The sequence below is a fragment of the Passer domesticus genome, chromosome 12 (genome assembly GCF_036417665.1).
Source record: "Passer domesticus isolate bPasDom1 chromosome 12, bPasDom1.hap1, whole genome shotgun sequence".
Classification (NCBI taxonomy): domain Eukaryota; kingdom Metazoa; phylum Chordata; class Aves; order Passeriformes; family Passeridae; genus Passer; species Passer domesticus.
In genome coordinates, this window is record NC_087485.1 from 8415547 (window position 1) to 8430592 (window position 15046).

The 15046-nt window shown below is 48.6% G+C and overlaps 1 protein-coding gene across 1 annotated transcript in view; it reads right to left on the reverse strand.

The window, feature by feature from the left end:
- NECAB2 (N-terminal EF-hand calcium binding protein 2) overlaps positions 1-15046 on the reverse strand; it is a 73486-nt gene that overhangs the window by 20335 nt on the left and 38105 nt on the right. The gene's annotated exons all lie outside the window — the stretch shown is intronic.

Consider the following 15046-nt stretch of genomic DNA (forward strand, 5'->3'; position numbering starts at 1 on the left):
TGTCAAATATTTAACATTCCTGTACACAACAATAAGCTAAAAAGAAAAATCGTGACAAGTTGTTCTCGTGTTTTCAGGAAAATAATTAAAAAAGTCTTTCAAGTACCAGAACACTTGGCTGTGAATTAGCTTTCAATTTTTATTACATTAATATGACTAATTCAAGAGCTTATTGAAGCCATAACCCAACTAACTAAGCAGAATATAATGAAGTTTAAGTAGAAATTAAGGAATAATTAAAGATTTCTGTGTAATACAATTTTTTCTGCATAGTAGAGCCCACATATATCTGATCTTGTTCCAAAACAAAAATCTTTCTTTCAAAGGAGAGAAGAAAACCCAAGAAAATCTAAGTATTTTTGAAAATCCAGGCCTTTTCTCCGTTTTCCAACCAACGAGGCTGTAGCATGGAGCAGCAGAACCCTGCTGTGGTGCACCCTTTGAGGTGACTTTCCAAGGCAAAGATGTACTTTGGAGCTCCTCCATCTGCCATTTGGACCTACTGCTCCAAGAGAAGTATGAGGCAAAGACAAGAGCTCAGATTCCCACCCAGATCACCTTCTGAAAAGGCAGAGCCCAAGCCAGGAGCTACTTTGGCCACAAAAAAGGACAGTTTATTGCTCACCACTCCCGCCCTTTTAAAGACACTGATCTTTGACCAGATGAACATATTGGCAACAGGGAAATTGTTTTCTCTCCTGGTTCACATCCAGCTATTTCAAATAAAAAGAAAAAACCATAAGCACGATACTCCTGTGTGTGTGGGAGTTTAAAGAGCAGTGACCATGCTGTGAGAGCATCCCCTCAGTGGCCTTAATTAAGTGAATTGTCCAGAGAGTAATTACTGATGCATGGCTTGTGCAAGCAAGAGGCTGCCCAGAGTGATGTCTGTGCCTCCTGCATACTCCACAAAGAAGAACATTTCTCCCCACAAAGCCCAACCCAGCATTAAACTGTGGTTTGATGAGCACCTGAGCTATTGGGAAGTCACTTCTCTCTTGCCATGTCCCTGACTGGGCATTGTCCATGGACAGGCTTTTTTATCAGAGCTGTCCTGCACTGACTCTGCTGCTTTTCCATCAGTTCATAAGCTTTTTTATTTCTGTAAATGCCTTTCTTGAAACATGCTGCCATCTTTGAGACTGCCTCCCAGGAAGAAGGCACCATCAGAGAGAATCCTGCTGCATCAGGGTGATGGCCTCAGGCTGAGCATCCCAGCACCAGACCTCTGGGTGGGTGAGGGTACCATGCAGCCCCCAGGTCTTGGGTCAGAACCTCCACCAACCTAACACTTTCTTAAAGTAAATCAATGTTTTCCACCAGGAAAAAATAAATCTGGAAATTCCCTGTGCTGATGATTTTCTCTCAATAAGCAAGCCCAGTGGAGCACAGCACAGCAGGGAGCACCCAGAGGCATCCCAGGGGTGCCAGCATGGCAGGGTCAGGGGTGTCCTGGGCCAGTGCTGCTGCTGACTGCAGAGGTTCCTGAGCAATCCCAGCCAGGAATCTGCAATCCAGCCTCTCTCTTTCCCAGCATCTCCCTGCCTCCCTGAGGCAAGGCTGATGGCCTCTGACTTGCTGTCCTTAACATATTTTTCCAGATTTCAGCTGAAGAGAGGAGAGGAAAAGTTATCTCAGGATGAAAAAGATAATGTGGAGGAGAGGAGGATGAAATTCCCTTGCTGGGTTTCAGCTCAGCCAGAGGAAAGGTGTCCCAGGCACTCCCAAAGGGCAGTACAATCAAAAACTTAACAGGAATTCAGAAGTTGCAAATACATCAAAGTCTCATCTTCACGTTTCTCATGCAAATATCTGCCTGGATGTGCTGCTCAAATGCTGCTCAGTGCCCCATCAGCTTCAGCTGAAGATAATAACCCTTTTCCTTGGGCAGATGAAAGGTTTGCATCAGCAGCCACACGGCTTAGTCACTTCACCAGCACAGAAAATGGAAGGGTTTTTTCCTGAAATCACGTTCTACTTTTATTTCCATCTTTTATTCACAGCTTTGGGTTTGCTACAAGGCTTCAAACGAGCACGGAAACAAATTATCCTCTAGCATTAACCACCTGCAGAACTCATTTTCATTTAGGAAAGACTAAAAAACAACAAGTGCAGCTGGAGTGTATTATTATATCTGATGATAAGGCTTCCAGCCCCATCAGCAACAGTGCTGTGTTATCTCAACACCTCAGAAGTGGCAAATATGCATCCAGATGCCTACTAAGGGGTCACAGATGGTCACTTCTGATCATTAGTTTCTGAGCTCAGTGAAACATGTTTTACACAAACCCCAGAGTGAGAGAAATTATTCCAGGCAGAGCAAGAGAAATACCAAATACTGGAAGCCAGGCAGGAGCTGAAGAACTCTAAAGAATTAAACAACTTCCCAAGCCCATCATTGGATCTTCAGGTGAATCCTGGTAAATCCTTCCCAAGACCTATCCAAATACCTCCCTTATGCCCACCGGATTGCTTAAGGAAAAAACCAAACTACTCTTATGGTATTACTCATAAAAGGACCTCCAAAATCTGGTGTGCCCCATGCAAAGGAACAGCAGAAACCATGTGCCAAGGCTGTCCACAGCCAGAAGGGCATGCAGCCACCTGCAGCTTCAAAGGACACAGCAGAGGAGGATTCAGAACATGTACCAGGTTTGGGCTTCATTTCTTTAGCTGTGCCAAGCTGGCAATCAGGGGTTTCTCCCAAAATCTGAATTATAGGAAAGAGGAAAAGTTTTGCAGAGGGCATATGGATCACCACCTAACTGGGACATGTCCAGCACTGAAGCACAATGATTTAGATTAAAACACCTGTGGAGAACAGCTCCCATGGGGGCTCCTGGAGGGGAGGAAAATGCTGCCTTCTCCTAAGCAAAACAAATAACTTTATCCTTCCCTTGGCATGTGCTCCATCATTGAGCACCTGGTGAGCACAGTAAGGGTCTCTGAAAGCCCAGCAACAAAACATGTTTTTCTCCAAGGCCCTGGTAACATAGAGCATAAAAAACCAAACCAAACCAAACAAACACCCAAAAAAAACAAAGACAAAAAAAACCCCAAAAAATCCCCAAACCCCATAAAACAAAACCCCCAAAACAAAACAAAAAAATAGGGACAAAGAGTTGCCCAGAAATTGAGAGAAACAAAAGGAGGATTTTGTGTGAAGTTTTCCCATATTAATTTTGTTTTACAGTCTCACCACCTGTGGTGCAGGGTTGGGGTTTATAACATTCTATGTACTTTATAACACTGGGGTTTATAACACATGCTGTGTACTTTGAGAGATGGTCTCTCTCCTCCTACTTGCCCTTGCTCTCAACAGGATTTTCACTCACCAGCTGGGCTGAAGTCTGGTGCCCCCCAAGGATGTTCTGCTCACCTAAACCTGGGGTTTGGCTTCTTCCTGCTCCTTGCACACCTTTCCCTGGGATTCAGGCAGGTGATGAGCAAGGCAGGGGCAGCTTTGCCTCTTTCACACCCTGTGGCTCTCTGCTCAGCAGGATGGAAGGAGAGCAGCTCTGGGGCTGCCCTGCACACCTGCATTCAGGCACAGTCCTGTTTCAGTATTTAATATGCTTTAATAGCAATATTTTGACATGGTTTTCTCTGCAGCCCCTTGCCTTTTTAAGCCATCTGAGTTCTCATTAGCTCAGATCCGGTTTCCAAAGCACACTCCCACGTTCACTGGAAATGCTGGTGCCCAAAGCTGAGCTCTGCAACGTGTGCTTCCCCCTGGAGCACCAGGGCAGCAGAGTCCTCATTAAAAGCCAGTAATCTGGAAAACTGATTTTTCAAGGTAAACTGAGCTGACCTTCTCTACAAACAAGCACAGCAAATCGGGTGGGCTCAGGATAAAACACACTCCTTTATTCATCCTGCTTCAAGGCTGTTCCCTCCCTGCACAGGACGCTGTGAAGCTGCTGCAGTCACACAGGGGGTCCCTGGTGCAGCAGCACACAGAGAAACCAGGGGGTCTCAGCTCCCTGCAGGCTGGGCTCCCCCTGCCCAAGCCAGACAAAAAGCATCTCAGAGAGCCACCACTGTGGTTCCAGCATGGCCAAAGGTGCTCTTTTAGGTGACCTTCTGCTATGATGGGGAAGATCAGCAGAAGACCTTCTCCTCCTCCTTGAAGTGGAAGCCCCATGGCAGATCCCTGGGTGTGTCTGGTGGCCCTCCTGGGGACAGTCACACCCTCAGCAAAGTGCCCCAGCCCCCAGCAGCCACTGCCCAGCCCCTCTGCAGGGTTTACAGGCAGAGCTGCCATCCTTCCACCGTGCCAGAGCCTGAGCTTAGCCCAGGACAGCTTCATGCACCCTCAGGAAGGTGCCTGTGTTACCAATCCCATTCCAGATCTGATTGCAAAAGAAAGGACAGAGGGGGAAAAAAGGGTGGCTACCACTGAACACTGACTCCTCACTGATATGTCATGAGGCTGAACACCCCAGATGGGTGGCACACACCCAAAAATGCCTGGACTTGCTCCAAAAAGCCTGTGATACTGGAGTGCAGATGCCCTGCAAAAGGCAGTTGCCATAGCACTCCACAGGAGCAGTAATCAGGGGTGTGATGGGAGCTGTCTCTTCTCTAGTCACTGACCTGCAATACAGCTGCACTCCTCTTGTAACAAACATTATCAAAATGACATGAGGAGGCTGTGAAACTTGCTCAAAGAATCCCTAAAGTCCCAAAGCGTCCAAGGGCAGCTCTGGATGCAGCAGTGGGAGGGCTCTCTGCCCACTGTGACCTGATAGCTCAGCTGCTCTGGGCAGGGTGCTGTAACACCAGGCGTGTGAGTTTGATCCCCAAAGGGACCATCCACAAAGGAACTGGACTCAATAATCCTTGTGCACCCTTCCAAAGCAGAACATCCCGTGAAACCTCAGGTGCTGCCCTTCCTTTGGATTCACCCCCAGCTCTCCTGGCAGAGCCCCTTACCTCCACCACAGTTTTACACTCACCACAGTCTTCAAGGAGAGGGTTTTGGAGTGGCTTTCCCTGGCTTTGAAAAATGGGGAATTCTCCTGCAGTGGCAGCTCCTGCTCTCTCAGAGGCCCCCAGGAGTGACCCTGCTGGTCCCCATGGAACACGGCCCATGTCCCTGCTCTCTCCCCAAGGGGGTGGGAGCAGTGCCCGGGTGAGAGGGGCAATGGGCACGAGGTCCATGCACAGCAGGGTTTGCCTGTGGTGTTCTCCAGGAACACTCCTGCTTTGCTTCTGTAGCTGACAGAACCAGCTTGGGCACTTTGTCATGGCGAGGGCCAAACACTGCTTCTTGTAGCACAACTAATTTAATTTCCTTTCAGGGACTGAATATTTACCATAAAGATGGAGACCATCACAACACCACACATTATTTCCTAGTTTCTCATTTTCAAAGACTGCTGCTGTATTTCAAGGCTGGTTCTGCTCCTCACTCCCTTGGCATACTGATGCTTTCTGCAGCCACAGGCACTTGTCAAACACTGGTCATAGCTAAGCCAAGCCTCCATGGAACCCGATTTCCTCCTTACAGCCACAGGCAGGTGTCAGAAATAGCACAGTGAAGACCCCAGCTGCCTCTAGACCATCCTCAGAAAGTCCCAATCTTCAAACCATCCCTGACACAGACCAGATGCTTTCTTTCATCAGTAGTTTCATGACAACCAAAACAACATTTTCTATGTGCTGAAGTGTTTGACAGAACAAACACCCAGCTCTAATTACCAAGGGCAGCAGGAAAAGTGACTGAATGTGGATAAAAATGAAACCATGGTCTGCATGCTGTTGAAAAACATGCTCAAAGCTCTCAGTAGTTAAAAGAGAAATACATGTCACGTTAAAACAAGGCAGGAGCAGTAAACTGGCACCTGTGAAGTACCAGCCATTTGTTAGTTGATCCATCACAGCTGCAATAGGGCACTGCAGGCTGCAGGCAGTGCCACAGCCTCCAGACCTGGAGTTTGGGTGCTGCAGCGAGCCAGGCTCAGCATCCCTGAGCCCCTGCCCTTCCTGCCCTATGGCTTCTAGAAAATAACATCCAAAATGCAGCACAAAGGGACAATTTCCCACAAAGGGCTGATCATGAATCCCCAGAGTCTGGGGAGTGCAGGACGAGCAGCCCCAGTGCTGCCCTTCACGAAGCCCTGCACCTCTCTGCCCCTGGCTGGGGCACCACGGCCATCTGCAGCCCCCTGTGGGCAAGGGAAGGGCTTTTCCCCTTCCACATCCAGCCAGGATCTGGATGTTAAGAGCAAAGATTGGTGGAGCTGTTTCTGCACAAGGAAGAAACATTTTGGGTGACTAAGGCAATGTCCTCTCGGATCATTCCTTGTAGCTGGTAAAGCCATTTCATGGTTTATTGTCACAGTTGGCCAGAACCTCTAACCACTCACTCACGAAAAAGCTCTCACTCTTGAAAAGCTCACAAAAACTCTGAACAAGAGGATAACACAAAAAAATCTCCTGCTAACAGCACAGTTAATATCCTGAAAAATATATTAATGCAGCATACTAAGCTTAATCCAACAGTTTCTAAGCATAGTCACCACCTTAAATAAAATAGACATTTAAAACATTTTCAAGTCTCTACATGTGCCAAATTCCTAATAAATTACATCAAAATCCTCCTTTTTTATTTTTTTATGGATGACTTTTTCTTGAAAAATATCACTCTGCCCACAAGTGCATCAAAGAAAAGAGAAGGCAAGTTTAATTACAGCCTACAAGTAACCCAGCTGCTAGGAGGGATGGCACTTCCAAATGTATCAAATTGATGATTACTGTGGTGATTAAATTCATCACCTGGCAGGGCCAGGCAAAACTGGGACTGCAGCCCTTGGAAGGATGGGCTGGACACGTCATGGTCAGCACAGAGGCAGCACAGGCAACATCTTTGCTCTCAGAGTACCCACCAGCTCCACTTTGGACATGATTTTCTGTGATATTATCACCACGTTGCATTGAGACAGCTGATTATTTAGTTCTGACATCCTGGTCCCATGCAGTGTCTTCAGCCTGCATGTGGCAGCACAGCCTGCTTGTAAACTTCATCCCCTGCATGCATTTCAGGAGCAGTAAATACAGCAGCTAACAACACATAAATTTTGCTGTCAGCCTTGCTCAGAGTGATCAGCCTTGAGACAGACTTTTAAAATGCCAGCTGTTTGTGGTGCACTCGGACTGCTGCGAATGTAAACTCTTTCACAGGGATAGTTGCTGTAACTATTTTGGGTTTGTGTGCTATGGATTCCCCATTTGTAGAAAAAATATAAAATAAGTAACAGCAAGGAAAAGAACGGTTCCAGCCTGTGATGCTCATTCACAAAGTCCCGAGGCAGCCCTTGTGCTGTGGGGCGCTCATAAAGTGCTTCACAAACCAAAGAGACACAAAATCCTCCGCAAGGTGAACTCCCACACCCTGCTCCGCCACCCGAGGGAGAATTTCCAGCCCGGCCGGCCAAAGGACAGAGCCGGCGGGACCGAGCTCGGCCGCGCTCCGGCACCGGGAATGCGCCCGCACACCGGGAGGGATCACCGGGAGGGATCCCTGGGAATGGACACCGGGAATGGACACCGGGAGGGGTCACCGGGAGGGATCTCAGGGAGCGATCCCCGGGAATGGACACAGGGAGGGGCCACCGGGAGGGGTCACCGGGAGGGGTCAGGGGAGGGATCTCCGGGAGCGGTCACCGGGAGGGATCCCTGGGAATGGACACCGGGAATGGCCACCGGGAATGGCCACCGGGAGGGATCTCAGGGAGCGATCCCCGGGAATGGACACAGGGAGGGGCCACCGGGAGGGATCCCTGGGAATGGACACCGGGAATAGACACCGGGAGGGATCACGGGAGGGGTCAGGGGAGGGATCACCGGGAGGGATCACCGGGAGGGATCTCAGGGAGCCATCATAGGGAGGGATCCCCGGGAGGGATCTGAGGGAGCGATCCCTGAGAATGGTCACCGGGAGCGGTCATCAGGAGCGATCCCCGGGAGGGATCACCGGGAGAGGTCACCGGGAACGATCCCCGGGAGCGGTCACCGGGAGCGATCACCGGGAATGGTCACCGGGAGCGGTCACCGGGAGGGATCCAGCGGAGCCGGGCTGCTGGGCAGGGCTGGGCAGGACAGGGCAGGGCTGGGCAGGGCTGGGCAGGGCTGGGGCCACCGCCGGGCCCTGGGGACAGTGGCGCAGCCGGGGCTGTGTGCCCGCGCTGCAGGGACAGGCGGAGGTGGCAGCGAGCCCAGCCGGTGACAGGGGCCGAAAGGCTGCCGGAGCTCACACACCCACTGGACATCGCTGCCCGGCTTTCGGAGAGTTCCCTGCAGGGCTGAGTTCCCAAAAAGAGCCATCCCATCCCCGGCTGAGCCCCCTCGCCCCGCCGTGCCGCTGTCCTGTCCCCCCGGGCAGCCGAGCCCAGGATGCTGCGGTTTTTCACAGATAATGGCACAAATCCCTCGGAGCTACACTTCAGCTGCTTTTTCACACACTTCCCTCCACTTGTTGGCCCTCTCCTTTACAGCAAAAGAAGCCATCTATCCACGTTTTTAAGCTCTCATTATTTCTTTCTGCGAAATTTTGAAATCAAACCACTAAAACAAATGAATACTCTTTTTGTAGGGAGGAGAGGATCTCTTACGTTTTTATGCACAAACTGTCAACAGTATGAAACAGTCAGAAATGGTCTGTTTTTGATGTGTGAATATTTAACATTTTGCCTAGTTCCACTTGATATGGAAGCCTGGGCTAATCAAATTTCTATTTGTAATCTCTGTAATATTGAACTGCAAAAGAGAGAGGGATTGATCAGAGCTCAGCTGAATGGGTTGCTAATTGCCAGAAGGAAATAAAAAGATATTGAGAGCATGAGGTAAAATTAAATCAGCCTTCTCCTCCTTTTAGATTTTGTAGGTATCTTGTTTATTACCCAAGTTGTATGGAGGAGAGGAAGAAATCAGAGCAGCAAATGTGCAGGTTTGGATATGTAACACACAACTGGCAGGGAGCATGTAAAAGAATAGTAAAGCAAGAATTCCCTGGACCCTGTTGCTGTATTTTTCCCAATATCTTTGTTTCTCATGAATGCTTTTCTTCTGCCATTAAAAAATTATCTAAAAAACCTCTTCCCAAATCCAGTCCCAAGGCAGACAGATTGCTCTGCCCACCAAAGAGCAGCTGGACAAGTCTGCTGCTTGATGCTGGTGCCCTAAGCACATTTTTACCCAGAAAAACCCCAATAAATTTGCACAATTGGAGCTGCAAGCAAAGTCTCCAATCTCCTTGAATGCCTCAGACATGGCTCAAACACAAGTGGCTGGTTAGAATTAAATATCTTGATCACTTTTATGGTTTTAATGCCAGATCTTGGTATCTTTCCATTCCCTAGAATGGAAAACCAGTGATGCAGAATGGCCCAGCACAATCCAAAAAATAAGGTGCTGAGCCCCTTTCCCAGCTAGAAGGGTCTCTGATGTGACAGTTCTTCACTCCATTTGCACAGATAAACCCTCCCCAGTCCTCTCACTGCGGTAAACACCAGCCTGCTGCTCCCAGAGCCAATCTGCCTCAGCACAAGACAGCCTCTCCCCAGGGACCTGGCAGAGAGCCTGCCTGGGAACACACCTGGGAAATAGGATTAGAAACAGAAAAATGGTTTCAAACGTTAGTTCAAACAAGATTCTGTGCAGTTTTTCAGCTCTGTGCTTCTTGCAGTGACCTTCCCACCAGATTTGTTTTTAAAGCCTCTTTTCTATGGTGAGCTGAGACGTTCTGTGTCTCTATCAGCAGGCAGATGCTGAGCACCAGCCTTGGCACCAAGGATTTCTTCACTTACATGAAAAATAGAGCACAGTATAGTTTAAATGACATGTTTAGAGAAGAATAAGCTAGGACTCAAAAACATCTTCCACATAAACAAAATCCACCAAGTGCCCATGCTCTTGAGAGCCAGAAATTAGAGCAAGACATGTAATTTTTGTGCAATCATTTTGTCCCTTTCAGAAGAGACAAGAACTATCTCTTGAATCAGTTAATCAAAATCTTGGCTGATTAAACCATCCGTAGTTTATTTCCCAGGGAGTTAATTGAGAACATTCCATATTCAGAAATGAAGCTGGTTTCAATGGGCACAGCCATCTCTGTAGTGCAGGCTTCAGACAAAAAACATTCCACTGAATCAGGTTTGCAATGCAAATAGCCAAGATTAGGGAGGGGGAGAAAAAAAAAACCAAACAGGAAAAAAATACTCAATCTCAATCATCATTGTTCTTGCTTAAGAAGTAGAAGCACTTTCTGTTCAAATTTGATGGCTGGACTGCAGAAAGCCAGAGAAAAGCACAGAGAGCAGAGCACTGCTCCTGAAGTCTCCCTACACACAGGGATCCTCTCAGCTGGAGATGTCTCAGCAAATGAACCAGAGCTGGGGTGGGTAGTGGGAAGGGAAAGCACCTCCAGTAGTGCCTGGAGGGCCAGTGGCAGCCAAACAAAGCAGTAAAATACACCTTTTCCACCAGAGGAAAATAAGGCCTGGAGCAGAAGGACAGCAGGCTGCTGTCCAGAAGGTCCTGAAGGTGTCCAGGTCTGGAGCAGGACTGTGCTGGAGGGGGGTGTTGAGAAACTCATCTTCACCTTTGGGTATTGATGCACTCAAAGTAACAGAGAGCCAAAATCCATCTGTGCAAAGTGTAAGACCCATTTTGAGAGCTGCTGGCCCCACAGCTGATGCTGTCAGTGAAAGCAGGGGCAGTCCAAGGCTCCTCCCTGTCCTCCCTGGCACTGTGGGTCCCTCCCAGAGCTGGCTGCAGAGCTGGCTGCAGCACAGCCGTGTTGGCACAGTGCTCTCGGGCCTGACACGCTCTGCTCCACCGTGGGACTAATTAGTGCAGGCAGAGCAGCTCATCAGGATCATTACCTGCTTCTGGGGTGGCCCTGTACCGTCCCCCAGCTCTGGAACTGACCGGGCTGGTTCCTACCCTGACCACACCCTGCATCTCTGCACCCTGACGTGCCGACCCCGAATTCCTGATTTATAGCACAGCTCAGAGGAGGAAGGTGACTTCCTCTCCTGAGAAGGATGCTGTTCAGCACCCCAGGGTGGGTGACCAGCTCTCCCCTCCATGCCCTGCGATTTCCCCTCTGGAGCACACCCTGCCCTGCAGGATGGGAGGTGGCACTGCCAGGGGCACTGCAGGCTGGAGAGCTCAGGAGGCTTCAGTTCTCCATTTGTCACAATCCTCTGGCAACTGTGACAGCCTGGGGAAGCCGCAAAGTCTTCTGAGAAGCTGCTGTTAATTATCCTACATGCACACTCCAGCCTTTTCTAGTGTTTGCCACCGGAGAGAAGAGCTCATTTGGACTGGGGAGGGGGGAGAACAAAGCCATTAAAAGAAGAGCTGTAAGCCCAGCAAAGAGATAACAAATGACAGAGCAGCAGAATGCTAATGCCACGTCCTTGTGAATGGACCTGTGCAGCTCATCTGAGCAGTCCTGCTCCAGTGAGCAGATCTCTCCCCAAAGGATTGTCCTCTGCAGCTATGAAAAATGAACGAGATAGAAAAGGAGGTTTTAAAATCCCCTGCAAGGACTACACTTGTTTGGTCAACAGCCATGTCTGACATCCCAGAGCTTTCCCAAGAGCTGAGAGGAGCTTCTTCCTTCCAAGGGGATGCAGAGTGGGAGTGAGTGCCAGCCCAGGGAGCTGGCAGGAGATGGGAGCTGTGAGCCAGACAGAGCAAGCTTTGTCCAGTATGACAAATATATCACAGTAATACCTTTAAAGGGTTTCATCTGTTCATTTGTGACCCTAAAACTTGTTTGACTTTACATCTGCAAAGACTTTCCTTTTCAAATTGATACATCTTGTTAGAAAAAGTAAGCAAGTGTGTGGACAGCTCTGCAAATATAACTGAATTTCTCAGGTAACCATTAATCCAATGTTTTCTAAAGCCCATTTCTACCACTAAACAAAAAGTATGTATTTAGTTATGTGTGTCCATACATCACATGCATATATTGCACAATATTTGTGCTGTTCCAGTAGCTTTGGTATTAATTGTAACATATCATTATCCCTCCAGTAATCTTCAGGCAGCTCCCCAAAGAGCACTGCTGAAGCCTCCTGAAATAACAGCTAAAACTAGTGGTGAAAAACTACCCAGCAATGTCTTGTTCCTGCCCCCCAGCTGTAGCTGGGATGAGAGAATGGGGGCAGACAGTGTGAGCAACAGAGAGAAAAATGTTATTGTTTTGTTGTTGTTTTTAAGCAACAGCAGCTTTATTAATATAATTTTGCCAAAAAACGCCAAGAGAAACACGTGACACCTTTTGCATGTTGCTGCTGCCAGGTGAGTGATTTGGTGATGGTGGGACTCAGCACAGCTCTTGCATTGAGGTCCCTGGCAATAAAACCTGGGCTGGCTGCTTGAAGCCCCTGCCCAGCACCCCACACCATGAATGCCCCAGAGACACTTCCCAGGCAGCCAAGAAGAAGGGAAAAAGCTCATTAGTGCCGCTGGGTTATTTTGGAATCTCATTTGCAGTTCAGCATCCTGCTAAGTGCACCCTGCTGCCAGAGGCACCTCTGGGCTCTGGGACAGGAGCACAGAGTGCTCCAGCCACAGCAGCTCAGCCCTGACCCCCCGGAGCAGCACAGCTCCTGCACCCACAGCCCCCCTCACCTCCCACTCCTCTGCCCAGCTGTTCTCCTTGCCACTGCCTCCCCAGATAATCCCAGTCAAGAAACTGGTGGAGACATTCATTTTATCTACTCCAGTGAGGCAGCTCTCTGATTCTAAAAATACTCCAGGAAATTGAATCAACATTTTGTAATTGGCTGGTAGCAGCAATTACTAATAATCAGCAGGAACATAATTTTCTTCATTTTCTACTCTTGCTGTAATGTAATCTCAGCAGCAAACTTTGCTTTGCACACTAAACAAACACAATGGCCAATATTTTAAAAAAATGGGGAGATAAAGCAGAGTTTCAAAAAACTTAAAAATAAATAAACTTTTATCAAATAGCAAAAAACTGTAATTCAAACAGCCTTTGGGAAAGATCAAGTTAATATTGTTCCCCTGTAAAATGGAAAAAGGAAAGCTCCACTCCACTCCTCTTACTCAGGGCAGCAGCCCCAGTGCCAGAGGCAGCACCCCCCTGGGCAGGCTCCCCCAGAGCTGCCCATCCCCTGTGAGGGCACCCAAGGCACAGCCAGGGACAGAGCACACATGACCTGGGCTTGAAGGACTGTACTGGGTGCAAGGCTGCATCAAGCAAACTACCCAGCTCCTAGTGAAAAAAACACTTTTGCAGAAGGAAGCCTGGCTCTGAATAGGTCTTCTGAAGACTAAGACAGCTCTTGCAGATTAAAAATAAAGAATATTTTCCAGCTAGATAAATTTGCTGTAGATGTCTGTGCTTTCTAAATCAATAAACAAGTGCCAATTCATGCAAGGCTTTGGCTTGGAAGCGTGACCAACTCGTGGCTTTTCCTTCCAGCCAAGAGGAGCAGATGCTCTGCTGCTCTCTGCAAGCATCAGCCCCTAACAGGTATTGATGACTGCACCAAGCCAGCTTGGCTAAAGACAAACCTGCTGTTTGTGGGATGTGGGAGCTCTTGTCACGCCTGGGAGCTGCTCACCAGGACTCCTTGCCAGCAGCACTGTTGCATGGTATCTGCAAATGGCACATTTTCTCTCTGTCCAGCTTAGAAGACATCCCTTACTAAGGCTTGGAGAAGCTGCAAATTCCCTACAATCCCCAAGCAAAAATGGGCTGCAGTCAAATTTCACATTTCAAGGAATCCAGGAGAAACATCCCCACACTCACCCCCAAGTGCCCTGGATTGCACAGGAACCATCTGCATCCTTCCAAAGGCAGTGGGCACTGATAAGCTCAGGCAATAATATAAATTATTTCAGAACAGAGGCAGGTGAGCACCCAAGCCCCAGAGCCCATTGAGAGCCCATCTGGGAGCATCACCTGGAGCTGGATAAATAGACCCACAGAGCATGAGGCAGCACCTGTGGAAGAAGAGCCTTTGCAAAGGATGGATTCCCAGAGTTTAAGTAATAAGATCACTAAACTTTCTTTGGCTCAGGGAAAGGTGAATATCAAGCTGATCTTTGGTACTTTCAACCTTGGAAAACTTTGGGAAGTACACACATTGAAAGACACGATTTTGAGAAACCTTACATTTACTTTGCTCTTGGAAATTCTTCAGCAGTCCTTGTACTGTGTTGATGAGTTTTACAGCTGCTGCTCTGTGCCAGTGCCCTCCAGCACAATCACTGCTTTCCACTGGATCTTTTGGGTGAGTGGCAAAAAATGCACCTCTCACATGGGCAAAATTCCATCTCCCTGCTGCCAGAAGGCCTTATAATTAACCAGATTATTATTTTTCAATCACTTGCTTCAAGACTTCTCATGTGGAATTGGGTTCTCTTTTCTTCGGCTTTTTGGACAGATGTTCTCTCTCCAGAGGAAGAAGACTCACACTGGAATGTGATTCAAAGCTGGTTTTCATCTGTGTTTTCAAACAGACAAAAGCACTCAGGCTTTTGAAGGCAGATTCCTCTTGGAAAGGGAAAACCCACCAGGGGGTTGTGTCCTCTGTGCTGTGCCCAGTGCTCCTGCCAGACAGCCAGGGCTTCAGGCTGACCCCAAATGCTGCTGGACCAGACACTGCCAGGGTCTCACAAACACCTCAGACCCCACAAAGGCAAGGCAGGCAGAGGGAGCACTGAGGGAGAGACAGCAAACACAGAGCGGGGAAGGAAACATCAGCTGCTAACGAGTCTGTCAACTTAATTCGATAGCCTGGCACAGCCTGCAGATGCTTGATGCTCAGGGAGAGCAGTCAGGGGCCGTGTTTAGCTTCAACTTTGATGTTGTGTCAGACTAAAGGCATGCCTGGAGCCCTCCTCTGCCATCATTTTTCCCTGCTGCTGTTGTAGCCACGATGCTGACAGTGCAGGGCTGCTTCTGGTCCAGCCCTGGCTGCCTTGGCCGGGCTTTGTGTGGCCAGAAGGACCACTTGTGTCTTTAAGTGCTGGAACAATCACTGCTTTCCTG